Source organism: Rhipicephalus microplus, chromosome 3 (assembly GCF_043290135.1).
Source record: "Rhipicephalus microplus isolate Deutch F79 chromosome 3, USDA_Rmic, whole genome shotgun sequence".
NCBI classification, from domain to species: Eukaryota; Metazoa; Arthropoda; class Arachnida; order Ixodida; family Ixodidae; genus Rhipicephalus; species Rhipicephalus microplus.
The window spans coordinates 124,556,528-124,571,402 of NC_134702.1; the positions used below are offsets into that span (position 1 = coordinate 124,556,528).

The window sequence follows — 14,875 nt, forward strand, 5'->3', positions numbered from 1 at the left end:
ACAGCTTCGGGCCCTGATATGATTACCTACAAACAATTGCAGCAACTGACAGAGAACCAACTAACCTCTCTTCTTTGCATCATCAATCAAGTATGGGAAGATGGCAATCTCCCTAAAGAGTGGAAACATTCAAATGTTATACCAATGCCTAATCCAAACAAACCTCCGACGACTGCAAGTAACCTTCAACCAATTTCGTTACCTTCAGTAATCGGAAAAGTGATGGAGCGAATAGTAAACAAGCGCCTCACATAGATGCTAGGAAATGGGGAGCACTATCACTGGACAGAAACTAGCTTTAGACCCCACCTGCCTAATCAAGACACACTCCGGCGCCTATGCGAGGACGTACTAAAGAACCCCTCACCTTATTGGCCGAGCAGTATTGTAGGTATTGACGTAAAGAACGCTTTCAATTCGATGCCTCATGATACTATACTACGGGAGCTGTCAGAACGGCCTGTTGATAGAAGGCTGTATATATATGTCTGGAATTTTGTCGTGGACAGGACTTTTTCTATAAAAATAGGCTCTTTCACCAGTCAATCATACTCCAACAAAATCAGAGTTCTGCAGGGAGCCGTTATCTCTCCAACACTGTTTAACATAACAATGCGCCCACTTGCCTTTCTTTTAAGTGAAGTGCAGTCCATCTCGGCGGGAATCTATGCCGATGACGTTACAATTTGGTGTAACGCGCGAAACATCTCTACGCAACAGCAGCAACTGCAGAAGGCAATTGATGTCATCACCACTTTTTTGGACAGGCAAATTCTCCAGATTTCACCGGAAAAGACAGAATTTATAGTTGTTCTGAAACCTACAAACCACAGCAAGAAGCAATTTATTTGAGCTAAAATCCAACTTACTGTATGCAACACAAGCATACAGAGCACAGAGCACATTAAGGTACTAGGCATAATATATCAACAAAACGCAAAGTCCATTCAATGGGTAGAAAAAGCGCTTTGCACTACGAAACAGAGAACAAGAGTGCTGCGAAAGTTGACAAATTGCACCTGGAGCCTATCCGAAGGTCAAATGAAAAGGCTTGCACAAACGCTCGTCCACTCACGGCTGCTATATGGACTACCCTTCCTGCCAATGATGCCGACCCAGCTTGAAAACTTGAATGCATCAACAAAACATGCATTCGCATCGCCACAAGGCTACCGAAATACCCAAAGTCGAAGACCTGTACGAAACAGGTCTACTTCTTCAATTACGTGACTATGTAGAGCCTGCACTGCGAGCTCAAAATGAGCGCGTCCAGCTAATCTGTCCTGGAAGAGGAATCCGAAATGAGCTAGGTCTAAGCAACCAAGACCTGCCTCTAATTATACCCACCATTCCGCCATGGGAAGATAAATCGGCCGCTTCCAAAACATATGAGCCAAGCCTCGGACAATCAGTGAAGGGCATACTACGCTCTGGGGCATAATGAACACCTTAAAAGTATACTTAACGAACAAGTTATAATCTACACAGATGCATCATGCACTCTAGAAGGCTCCAACACAGGGGCATTTCTCAACCTGAAAACAGGGAAAGCATTCTCATTCTTTATGACTCAACCCTGCTTACTGCCCGAAGCAGCTGAAGGGTATGGTATTTTTGAAGCTCTAGCCCATTACAATCAAACAGAATCATCGCCAAAAGCTATTCACATCTTCACGGATTCGCAGCAATGATGATGATGTTTGATTTTTCGTGGCGCAAGGGCCATTTCACGGCCAAAGAGCGCCAGTTCATCTTACTAAAAATATAGACAATGATTGTGATAAGCGGCTGTATAAGGGCCATAAAATTCCTCGCCGTAAGGCGGGTAAGAACATACAAGTATTAAAATCATGACCATGCCGTGAAAGGTGTGTGTGGTGTGAGTAGATAACAAAAGTTGGTGATAATAAGAACGATGATGGATATGTATGGCATTAGCACAAGTGCCTCACTCGTTCATACCCTTGCGTCCAAGGGCCGTGAGGCAAGTGCTTTCTTGTGTAGCCACCGCAGCAAAAACCTCTCTGGAGAGGTCGTGCTACGGTATGCCCGGGTATATGACATGAAAGCTATAAATTTCTTTTAAAAACGCTAACAATGATTTATGACTAAAAAGCGGTTCCCTACCGACAAACATTGCAGGGTGTAAAGGTATATGTTGTCGGTAGAGTAAAGGAAAATGTTGTTTTCTCAGAGTTTTTAAGTGTTTACACTGAATTAACATGTGAAAGACGGTTAAGGGTTCACCACATCTGTCACATAATGGTGGATCGCCACCAGACAACAGATGTGTGTGTGTCGTGTATGTGTGTCCTATCCTGAGTCTCGTTAGTGTTACCTCTGTATGACGCGATTTCGATACGGGCAGCCAATGACCAAGGTGTGGCTTAATAATGTGTAGTTTGTTTTGTGTGTGTGTATTCCACTTGCTCTGCCAGTAGTCCCTGAGGTTTCGTTTGAGAGTCGGCTTAAGATCGAGGGCCAGGATTGATATGGGTGTAGGGGCAGTGCTTTTGTGGGCGGATGCAGCGAGCTGATCCGCCCTCACGTTGCCTTGAATCTCACTGTGCCCTGGCACCCAGCACACTACAACATGTTGTTTGAGTGTGTAGAGTGTGCACAAAATGGAGTAAAGTGAGATGAGGACCGGGTTTTTTTGTTTTTTAAGACTGTGCAGAGCCGTTACCACACTGAGGGAGTCTGTATAAATTACTGCTTTTTGTATGTGTAATTGTTTGATGTGTTTAGCTGCCACAAGTATCGCGTAAGCTTCCGCTGTAAAGATCCTTGTGCCTGGATGTAGAGGGCCAGCATCCGAGAAGGATGGGCCGACAACAGCGTAGGACACAGAGGAGTTGGACTTGGAGGCATCTGTAAAGAACTCAGGACGTGTGTATTTGTGTTGAAGTTCCAGGAAGTATGTTCGGATATGGGCAATAGGCGCATGTTTCGTAACTTCAAGAAAGGACACATCACAGTCTATAGTCTGCCATTGCCACGGTGGCAGATATGCTACAGGAGCCATTAAACTATGTTCAAGTGAGACTCCAGTTTCCTCAGCTAGACTTTTCAGGCGAACTGAGAAGGGCTGCCTCATCGAAGGCCTGTTTTGAAACAGAATGGAGCTCGACAAATCATTATTAGTAGAGTATGAGGGGTGCTTCTTATCTGCTTTCACCTTAAGGAAATAAACAAAGGACATGTAAGTTCTCTGCAGATGAAGCGACCACTCATTTGACTCAACATAAAGGCTTTCTACGGGGCTGGTGCGAAAAGCACCCGTAGAAAGGCGGATGCCCAAATGGTGCACGGGGTCCAGCATCTTCAAAGCACTTTGTGTTGCAGACTGATAAACAATGGCCCCATAATCTAAGCAGGTGCGAATGAGGCTTCGATACAGATTCATGAGACATTGCCTGTCACTACCCCACGTAGTACATGACAACACTTTTAAAACATTCATGGCTTTTAAACATTTTGTTTTTAGATACTTGATGTGCGGTACGAAGGTCAACTTGTTGTCCAAGATTAATCCTGAGAATTTATGCTCCGCATTGACAGACAGACGTTGACCGTTCAATTCAATGTCAGGTTCTGAGTGCATGCCTCTCTTTCGGGAGAACAAGACACACGTGCTCTTTTGTGGGTTCAGTCGGAATCCGTTTTCCTCTGCCCATTTGGAGACCTTGTTTAAACCTAACTGAACCTGTCGCTCACACATTACTAGGTTGCAAGATCTAAAGCCAAGCTGGACGTCGTCGACATATGTACAATAAAACATATTGCGAGGGATGGACAAGTGCAAGGAATTCATCTTGATGAGAAAAAGTGTGCAGCTAAGTACACCACCTTGTGGCACGCCTGTTTCCTGGACGAATGTTTGGGAAAGAACCGTGCCCACTCGGACACGGAATGTCCGGTTTGACAGGTAACTTTCGATTATCTGAAACATTCCTCCGCGCACGCCAAGGTGGGACAGGTCTCTTAGAATTCCGAAACGCCATGTAGTATCATAAGCCTTTTCGATATCGAGGAATACAGAGAGAAAATATTGTTTATGGACGAAGGCGTCCCTGATCTGTGCCTCAATACGAACAAGGTGGTCTGTGGTGGATCTACTTTCTCGAAACCCGCACTGAAAAGGGTCGAGCAAATTGTTTGTTTCAAGGAAATGTACAAGTCTGCAGTTTATCATTTTTTCGAAGATTTTGCACAAGCAGCATGTGAGTGCAATAGGCCTATAACTCGAAGGTAAAGAAGGGTCCTTGCCCTCTTTCAAAATGGGAATTATAATAGCCTCTTTCCAGGAGTTAGGGATAGTGCCAGAAAACCAGATAGCATTGTACAAACAAAGTAAGGTTTTTCGTGTTTCGATCGGTAGGTTTTTTAACATTTCATAAACGACACGGTCAGAACCTGGGGCAGAAGTACTGCAGGAGTTTAGAGACATTCGCAGCTCAGCTAGACTGAACGCTTGATTATATGCCTTGTATCTAGTGCATTTGTGTTCGAGTTTCTGCTTTTCTATTCTTGTTCTGTATTTTTGGAAAGTGTCAGTATAGTGGGATGAGCTGGACACCTGTTCGAAGTGTGCACCGAGGAAGTTTGCCTGATCTTCCAAGGTGTCACCCTGAGTGTTTACGAGTGGAAGTGTGAGTACTTGTTTTCCTGCTATCCTACCGACCATGTTCCAGACTTTAGCTTCCTGTGTGTATGAATTGATCCCTGACAAAAACTTCTGCCGGCTTTCTCTTCTGGCCTGCCGACGCGTTCTCCTGCCTTGAGACTTTATTTTCTTGAATGTGTCAAGATTTTCGGCTGTCGGTGAGTTCCGAAGCAGCCTCCAAGCTCTGTTTTGCTGTTTGCGCGCATTTCGGCATTCAGAGTTCCACCATGGCACACGCCGTTTTCCAGGGTGTCCATTTGTTTATGGGATGCATTTTGTTGCAGCATCAATCAAAAATGCTGTGAAGTAGTTGACAGCAACATCAATGTTCAAAGTACTTATGTCATTCCAACCTAGACGAGCGATGGTATAAAAGTGTTCCCAGTCGGCTCTGTTTATGAGCCACTTGGGAACACGTGATGGACACTCAGTTACTGTATTTGTGCTCAAAACTATGGGGAAGTGGTCACTTCCGTACAGATTACTGACGACTTTCCACTAGAGTAGAGGCACAAGAGATGGAGATACTATGCTTAGGTCTATGGAGGAGTAGGTGTTATTGGCGAGATTATAATAGGTTGGTTCTTTTCGATTTAGGAGACGCGCACAAGGAGAGAAGGAACTGTTCAATCAGTCGACCTCGCGCGTCATACCGAGAGTCACCCCATAGCCTGCTATGCGCATTAAAGTCTCCAAGGAGAACATAGGGCTCTGGAAGTTCATCAATTAAAGAGTGTAAATCACGTTTTTGCAGCTGATAGCTAGGAGGAATGTAGATAGTGCAGATTGTGATCAGTTTATCAAAAAGAACTGCTCGAACAGCCACTGCCTCATGGGATGTTTGGAGTTGTAAGTGTGTGCATGCAATTCCTTGATTCACTTTGATGGCAACACCTCCGGATGATGTCATAGCATCAACACGGTCCTTTCAGAAAATACCGTATTTACGAAGAAAGTTTGTGTGTTTTGAATTAAGGTGTGTTTCTTGTACACACAGCACTTTTGGTGAGTGTTCGTGTAAGAGCTCTTGGATGTCGTCAAGGTTTCTGAGAAGGCCCCTGACGTTCCATTGTATAATTTGAGTGTTCATGGTGAATGTAAAATAGTGCTGTGTGTACGAAAAGCGCGTGGCTGTTTAGACAGGGAGTTTGAGTTCACTTAACAGGGCCGTCACCAGGCCCTGTTATCGGCTTTTTTGTTTTCTTGGCGCGCTCCAAGGAGCCATGCCGCTCTTTCGGCACCAAGGGTACCGACGTATCCATTGCCTCCTCGGAGGCACTGGATGCCCGCACGTGCGGGCTGCTAGTTCGAATTTCGGACCTCGCCTGGTGAGGTGAGGCCTTGAGACCCGAGGACTCTGGAGTCTCCGGTCTCTGTTTGGGAGTAGGCGGTGTAGCCTGGGCTACAACCGCCTTGGGGGCAGGTGCCACAACCTCCGGCTCGGTATGCGCGGGCCGAAGGAGTGGCGAGGGCTGGTGCGGCGGTGCCCTCTGACGCGCCGCATCAGCGTATGTAGCTCCATAGAATGGAGCGACTCTTCGCCGTGCTTCCTTAAATGTAATGTTCTCCTTCACCTTCAACGTAATTATTTCTTTTTCTTTTTTCCATTATGTGCAGGAGCGTGAGTATGCGGCATGGTTTCCTTCGCAGTTTACACAGTGTGGCGGTTGTTTGCAGTTCTCAGACACGTGGCCTAGGACTCCACATTGTGCACAAGTCTGGCGACCAGGACAGGTTTTAGAGCCATGGCCATACCTCTGGCATTGGAAGCAACGACGAGGGTTTGGTATGTACGGCCTGATAGATGTCTTTGTGTACCCTGTTTGAATAGATTCCGGTAGTTTACTGGATGCAAATGTGAGTATTAAGTGTTTTGTCGGTGTTTCCTTATTATCTCTTTTGATGATGATTCTCTGTACATTAGTGACATTTTGGCTCTTCCACCCCTCCAAAAGTTCAGTCTCAGTCAAGTCAAGTAAGTCCATGTCAGATACCACTCCGCGAGTTGTGTTCATTGATCTATGTGGTGTTATGGTTACTGGTATGCCACCGAAATCTGAAAGACGGTCTAGCTTTTTAAATTGTTCTTTGTCACGGATTTCGAGGAGAAGGTCTCCACTAGCCATTTTGGTTACCTTGTATCCTGTGCCAAGTGTTTCGGTAAGACATCTAGAAACCAGGAAAGGAGAGACGGTTCTGGCTTGCTTTCCAGTTTTCTCACAGTGAATGACGTGGAAATGGGGAAAAGTTTCTGTTGGCTGGTTAAAAAAGTTAATATCATCGGTGCGTACCCGCTTTAAGCTGGTACGATCAGACAGAAGAGGGAATGCTCCATGCATGCCGGTCTTATTTTTGTTCAGCAGCGTTGGCGGCCACCCACCACGGAGCCCAACAAGCGGACGCTGCAAGTTTGCAGGTGCTGAAAGCTTGCAGACGTCAGCCGTACAACATTGCCATAACCCAATGCGCCTAGACCAAGGTAGGCTATTTGCACAGGGTTAACCCTTGCCGCCAGGAAGAATGGAAGTAAACAGAAGAGAGTAGACGACAGGACACATAGATAGGGAGAGATAAAGACGAAGATGTGGGCAGAGAGAGATAGGAGAAGGCGACTGCCGATTTCCCCTGGGTGGGTCAGCCCAGGGGTGCCGTCTACGTGAAGCCGGGGCCAAAGGGGTGTGTTGCCTCTGCCGGGGGGCCTTAAAGGTCCAATCACCCAGCGTCGGCTCAACCCCCAGGATCCCCTTTTCCCCGGACACGGCAAAGCCACGCACGGCTAGGCGTGGGAGGGAGTAGAAACTCCCCCGTTAGCTTGGGTCCGTGGTGTCGCTACACACGGATTCGCAGCAAGTGCTTCAAACACTCCTAACTAGAAAAAAGCTACCAGCGTATGCCAGGCACATCCTGCGCTATGCCACCCAACTTCAAGTACGATCAGTCTGGGTACGAGTTCATAGGATTCCTCGACACACAAATATACCTAGAGACGAGCTAGTTCATCAACGAGCCTTGCAGCATTATAGCAAGGAACGACTCGGGGATGCGAGCTCGAAGCAGGCCGCAACGATGACGCAAGATGAGACCCATGAAGGCAACTACCGAGCGAAAGTTCAACGCTGGCGGCGATTAGGGGCCAAGTTAGAAGAAGCTACAAAACACGATGCCCCGCCCCCAAGATTCACCCACCTCTACGAGGTCACACTCAGAAGATTGCAAACACAAAGTTTCACGACAATCTCGGTCCTTCACAAGATACACCAGACAAAGTACGCCGACCCCAACTGAGACTACTGCCACAAGCCAGCAACGACAGAGTATATCCTCTGGAAATGCCCCGTTCACGAACCAAGCCAAGCTGCTTTTATGAAAAAAGTCCAACGTACCCTGCCTCAGCTACAGCAAGACATGGAAGGAACTACCAACTGGATACTTGAAGACCCACTTATCAGAGCCAGGCTGAACCTGTGGTATGCTGCCTTGCGCACCATCGCCATTCCCTGCCCTGCAGTAACAAGCTGACCAGTTTGAGGTCACCCGAGTTTCTTTTTTTTTCATGGTGCTGAAGCTAACAAGCGTGAGCACATAGTAAATGGTCCAATAAAGTTTTCAATCAATCAATCACAGTACTCACGTATTTGACGGCTAGCTTTCCATGCCCTCATGATGGTGCTAGCTATCGCACGCTCTTTTGCGAAGCGAAACTGACGAAAAGCTCATCGTCAGGTGGCGTATTTATGAAAAGGGTCTATTCCACTTAACTATATGACGTTGTCCGCAACGAACGTTTGCTGCACGGTAACGTGTTTCCCTTAACTTCCACTAACAAGCTAACGGTATACTATAACTGCCTATTTATATTTGTTACCACTTGTGGGGCCTTCGTAGGAAAGTCCACGTTTGTGTGGCGTTGTGGTTGTTGTTTTCCCTTCTGATTGGTGCCCGATTTTGGAACAGAGGGGTCTAGTGGGGCGCAGAGTGTGACGCCGCCAGGTGTGGTGTGGAGAACGCGAAGCTGGTATGAGCCCCCTCTCGTATTGTGTCGGCACCTGATGTAACAGGGACCGGAGCAGACGGTGCATTGTTTTTAGAAGTGCTCTCTTTGTTTGCTTGGCGCGGCCCAGCTGACCCGCTTAAGGGGGGCGTGACCGGGAGCGGATAGGTTACTTCCTTTCCCCTTGAGAGAGAGTCGGAGAGAGGGCGCCACGCCCATCTGGCTTACCTTGACCTAAGGGGCAGAAGGGGCGAGAGGAACTTGTTTCTTGCTGCTGCCAGGCGTGCTCCCATGCCCCGAGGTATTTGGCGAGAATGGAGGAAGAAATGGCAAGGAGGGTGGTGTGTCATGTGACCATGACGAGGATGACGAAGTGGGTGACGAAGAGTCAGTCGCGGGGGAGGAGGAGCCTCGGCTGGTCGTACTGGTCTTGTTATTCTCTTGTGGCAAGGGGGGCCGCTGGTGGTCTTCTCTAGAGTTGCTGTATATGCTACCTTTAGATATACTGTACTTTAGGTAGCAGGGTTGCGCCAAGGTACGCCACCTTGGGTTCAAATATCTTGCGGGAAAGCCACTCACCACCCACGTAGGTGCAGCGCTCATGCTTCAGAGTACCAGCATTGCTTTATTTATTCTTTTCGCTTTCTTCTCTATTTTTATGACAGTACAAGAAAAACTCAGTTGCTCTCATCACGCCTGGAAGCCTTGATTTTATGTTGACGTTTTTGGTATGTAATAATGAAAAAACGTGCGTCAGCTCGTTTTTTCAAAGGTAGCATATACAGTAACTCTACTCAGCCCGTTTTGTTTGGCCCTCCATCTCAGCGCTGGCGGTTTCCGGCGGCTCGGACTGGTTTCGCTAGACGGAAAGGGAGGCTGTCATGGTGACGGCGGCCATCTGATGTCTCGTGGCCGGCCGATTTTCCGGTGTTTCGCCCGACATATTCTGGGCTTTAGTTTGGCTTTACGTTTGGCCTTTTCGTATAATACGACAAGGAGGTGCGCAGTTGCCTTGAGTCTTCTCCCTCGAGATTGTATGGTAGAGGTTGATGATTGGCACAGCGGGCTTAATTGGCCAGTCGTTCCGGTGTGTAGGACCTGTGCGGCAGTTTTCAGCAACAGGACACAGGTCTTGCTTTGCTCGGCCTTGTTGAGTGAATATCCCGAAGGGAAGTCCTCTGGGAGGTCGTCAGCCGTTACTGGTGGTGACGTGAGACTGCACGATGCAGTGCCATAGGGTGAAAAAACAGGAAAAAATGGGGGAGGGGGAGTAAATTGGGGATGGAGGAACAAATTCTGAACCTCTCAGCCCTAAGGAGGGCTGCACGCAAGGGGCGATACAAGGCTATGAATAAAATAAAGAAGTAGGTGCACATGAGCGCACAAAATTGAAAAGAACTAGGAACTCAGAGGAGCAGAAAAACCTTGTCTGCCGCACGAACTCGCCGGTCGTTTAATTTATGCGTGACTCACAGGGTAGAAACTGAAAACATGGATTTCGGGTCAGCAAGCAAAAACCATCGCCACTAGGCTACCACGGTGGTTTGACTCGAATGCATCCCCACAATAAATTCTTCAGAACTTTGTTTCAACTACACGAACATGTACTTCAGGAAGATAATGTTCTGATCTAGAATTTTGCCTGTTCATCGGCTTGTTCGAGAAGTATTTGGTATTCAATATAATGGAGTATTCGCACTCACCTCTGGTTCGTAAACCGATGCGAAATTCAATCACGCATGGTACATTCCAGCTGCTTTCTGCCACGAAAGTTGATTGAAGTCGGGTATGTAAGGAACGATCAGGCGTAGTTGAGTGAAGAAGTTAACGGTATGTTGAGCCTGTAATGAAATATGAAAGATCATCATATGAGGCGCTATTGAAGCTGCATACTCCAACTCTGATTCTTTATTGAGAAACCTCAAACGCTTGGTAAATGGATTTGCAATGTCTTGGTCCTCTTATATATGTCGGAAGACAAGTTATTGCCAACCACCACACTCCTCTGCAGGCACGGTAACGAAAATTCAAACAATTTCCAACGAATATGATATTTTCACCACAGATGCACTCTTCTTTTGAATTGCCAATATTTGAGGCAGAAGAATTCGACAGGAAGGTATGAACCTTCTGTTACTGACTATCTTTCATATTTACCTTTTAGTATTTTTAACGTTTCTTAGTTTAGTTTTGAACTTTTTTTAGTGTTGTCATAGATGGTATTCCCAAAGTATTTTATTGTTCGTTTCCTTCATCGCCAGCGTGAGCTGCGGCTACATACGAACCTGCTTTTTATATTTATTGCACGACTACCCAATGATTCTTCAGTTTCTCTTCCCGGTGCTTCCTGTTAAACATACCCTTCCCATATGGTTTTCTGAGTATTCATCAAACAGCTTTGAAACTGAAATCAAGGGTTCTCTTTCAAGTTAACAGTTATCTTGTCACGCCTAGAAGTCTGCAGCAAGACAGAGGACAATGACCTGAGGAGCATGAGCAGCTACTACGGTTCCTCTGGTTTGGCCTTTACAAAGTTACAGTACTTCATTGCGGCTTGTGCTAAGCAGCAGCAACATTTCAGTGCCAAATTGACACCACACTACCATGCTAAATGTGGCACACCTGCCTAACGCATTTGAACGACGTCATTCTATCCTCTGCTAAATTTCACAAAAAGGTACAGTGATCGCACGCAGTATCAAAAGATGTACATTCTGCTGAAAGAAAATTTATTCTTGGGGTGTCCTGTCAGCAGTGAGGGTGTGCCGTGTGGCCTCCAACTGATAAGTGGCATTGGAATTTTTAGAATGCGATCTGACAGAATGGCGGTAAGACAAACTTTAGGACTGCGCATCATACTACCGACGCTCCCATTAGAACTTCTCATACATTGCTTCCTATTTGACACGCTTCGTCAGAGAAGACGTCACATTCCTATGGGATGACGAACAGCGAAAAGCGTTCAGCGAGCTCCGTCAATGGCTACAATTCCGCCACTCTTTGGACATTCTCACAAATACGCTTGCTCACACCGACGTCAGAAATGTCAGCTTATGTGCTGTGCTCTTGCAATGGCAAGATGGCTCCGAATGAGTAATCGGGTATGCGAGCACAGCCTTTTTCCGAACGGAGAAACGTTCGAATAGGATTCGAGTAGCAACTGTTCAAAGAGTTTTATTTGAGAAAAAATATCTACTGCTGATTTCACGAATAGCCGCTGTTAGATGAATCAGTCAATATAATGTCTTTGCTCCATCCTAGCTCGTGATTATTCAAAGAAAACTGATATTGGAGGTGCAATGCTAAAGGTCCATGTACTGCACTATGTACGTCCATGTAAAGAACCTCAGACGGCCGCAGTTTGTCGGCTTTATGTATAGCACGTCATACGTATAATATTACCAGCTCTGGTCGGTAGCAGTCCAAAAAGAGACGGAATAAAAAAAAGATAACATTTTCTTCATCTTCATGTAGTTTTTGGACCACCAGGATGATAATATTTCTGATCGGGATTGCAGAAGAAGCTCTCAAAAGGCGTACTGACCTTTTGAAAACCATTAAACATAATATCTACCGTGCAGAGCAAGCTGCTTTTGAATGCATATACTGTTTGAAATAGATGAGACGTTTTAATCAGCGCGATATATACTGATTAATCTAGACAGAGAATGAGAGAAGGGCATCAAGTACACTTTAATGAATTCGACGACGACAAATAGGACTTGAGCGTGACCAGTAGAGAAAGAGTACGCATTGGATCTGTAGAGCACATTATCCTCGTCCAGTTGAGTATGCAGTCACTCCTATCATTGTATTTTTTTTAGATTTGACCTCCTGATTTCGTTTTTAAATAAAGGCATTTGACTTTTACAGTTTCATGGCTGCGTTCTTGACCTCCATGACGTCACGTCAAAATGCATAATCTGTGCGAATTGTAACAAATTGCAAGACATCTATTACTCCTGTCCAGTAATTTGGGGACACATCAATATGTAATTTTTGGTAAATGAGTAACAAAGAAGCCACCATGTCACCGATTTCGCGCGGGTGATGCTTCGGCGAAAGAATAGGTTTTATATTACGTACTTACCATTTTCTTATCCTTCTTTAAGGTATTATTTAGATAAAGAACACCAGCAGTCGTTCTCACGTTTGTAAATTTGTTGGTGCCTCTGAAAGAGTTGCAAACGAACCTATAGAAGTCATTGCACGGGTCCACACTTTTGTGGAGTTTGTCTCGTATCTGTTATCCCAGTGTTCGGCAGGCACACGATGAGCATTCATAATCAGGTTGGAGAGGCGTCAGTACATTGTGCGGATTGGGTCAGGGTGTTACTAAGCCACTGGTTCCTGCTGGTCCTGGCTGTTCGGACGGTCGTGTTAATCCAGGAACAGCAATTTCGGGGACGTAGAGCAACACCAGTGTATCCACCTGTTTGTTAGGGCCGGAAAAAGAGCGGTACAGTTAGTAATCATCACCTGGTTTGTTAATTGAGTGATACAGCACATGCGTCGGCAACAAGATGTGCGCTGAAAGTAACTGTGAAATCAGTAAACGCTACCATTATTTGTGCCTTCCCTGTAACACAAATTACTGCATTAAAATGACTTCCTGTTTACTAAAGTAAACAGATAAAGCTGGAAAGATAGAGTTTTTCCGGGGCAGTTTTGGTAGTTTCACAGTTTGATATGGTAATTTGCATTACTTGCGAGATACTTGGTAGTCTCAAGATTATTTTCGCGAGACCTACATTGTTGCTACATCTTGCCCTCGATGAACACCTATCTCCATGCTCTTTTCTCTGCAGACCCTGGTTACAGAATGATATTCCAAGATTGTCGTATAAAATATCAAAATTATACATATTGACACATGTATATATGAAAAAGAACGATGATAGGAATGTTTTGTAGATTCCAGCAAGTGGGTAAGGCAGTTTTCGGGACGACAACGAAGCATGCGTCTTTCGGTGTGTGCAGCTCTGACAACCTCCGAACAATCTCGTGCCCTAGGAGCATTCCACACATTAGCACCGCCACTTTTAAAACTCCTCAAATTAGTGTGGGTTCCAGGTCACTGCAGATTACAATTAAATGAATTGGCAGATGCTTTGGCGCGAGCATCACTCGATGGACCAGTAATTTCAGCACTTCCCGAGTTAGAATACTTATCAGGAGTTAGATATAGGAAATTCGCTATTTTTACAGATAGTTTAGAAAATTTCACACAATAGACAGATTATCAACACCTCAAATTTCCATGGAAAGCCCAGTGGAGTCCGTCAAAAAAACTTGAAATTACAATCTCCAGATTCCGGTGCCGTGTCCCCCCATTAAATTTTTATTTACACAGAGCTGGTCTGACACTTTTTCCTCTTTGTCCGTTTTGCGAAGAATGTAAAACTGTTGAACATTATTTTGGCTCATGTCGGAACTATGCTATAAATAGGAAAGGACTTTTAGGTATTTCATTTGCGAATCTAGGTTTAAATTTAACCACAGAAAATGTCCTGAATTTTGGTGCCTCTGTTTTGGGAAATTGCCACAGAGATGCATTCGATGCGGTGTGTAAATTTATTCAAGACTCTAAACGTTTTTCAACATAAAGCCCACGTTAAAAGGTACTAAAAAAAACCGGGTCGAAAAGTAATTTCTAAATCTGGATAAATCCGTGACATACCAAATTAATCCAGTTTAACCAGCTATCTGGTCGGCTCCCAAAATCAAGCAATAGCTGTTAGTGTCTACTTTCTTGTTGATTCTTTTTTCTCACTATCTAAATCTTTGGTTTCTTTCTTTTTTTAACATACTGTCTTCACTATACAACTCCCTCCCCCCCCCCCCTTTTTTTCGTTGTAAGCAATAATGCAGTTATCATCCATATGAGACTATATGTTCTCTTGACCAATTCCCCAGAGTAGGTATGAGCCATGGATTAGAGGCTAAAAACAAACACACAAGCTGTACAGCTGATCCAGAACACGCTCTTTTCGCTGCTGTAAGCTGCTGTCATCTTTTCTTCTGGTCGAGGGGCTGGGCCGCGACGCTGCCCGATGCTTCACAATCCTAGTGGGAGCCGTTCATCCAGCCCGGACGTGCCTATTGCCACCCCTGTCCATCGGTTCAGTCGTCGGCTACGAGGTTTTCCTCCAGACTTCAACCCCTCGCAGGAGCTCTCTACAAGACCTCTAGAAATGGCTAACACCAGCCCCCAGCCG

General features: G+C 45.6%; 1 long non-coding RNA gene across 3 annotated transcripts in view; it reads right to left on the bottom strand.

Moving 5' to 3' along the window:
- Positions 1 to 4,492: 4,492 nt before the first annotated feature.
- Positions 4,493 to 14,875, bottom strand: part of LOC142803910 (uncharacterized) — a 51,349-nt gene continuing 40,966 nt past the window's right edge. The window contains exons 3-5 of one of the 3 annotated variants that reach the window (XR_012894364.1): positions 12,748 to 13,089; positions 10,361 to 10,498; positions 4,493 to 9,873 (exon numbers count right to left, since the gene is read on the bottom strand). This is a non-coding gene — a long non-coding RNA (uncharacterized LOC142803910). Of the gene's footprint in view, positions 10,499 to 12,747; positions 13,090 to 14,875 lie in introns of all 3 variants that reach the window. The other 2 variants (XR_012894363.1, XR_012894365.1) reach the window with 2 other exon arrangements.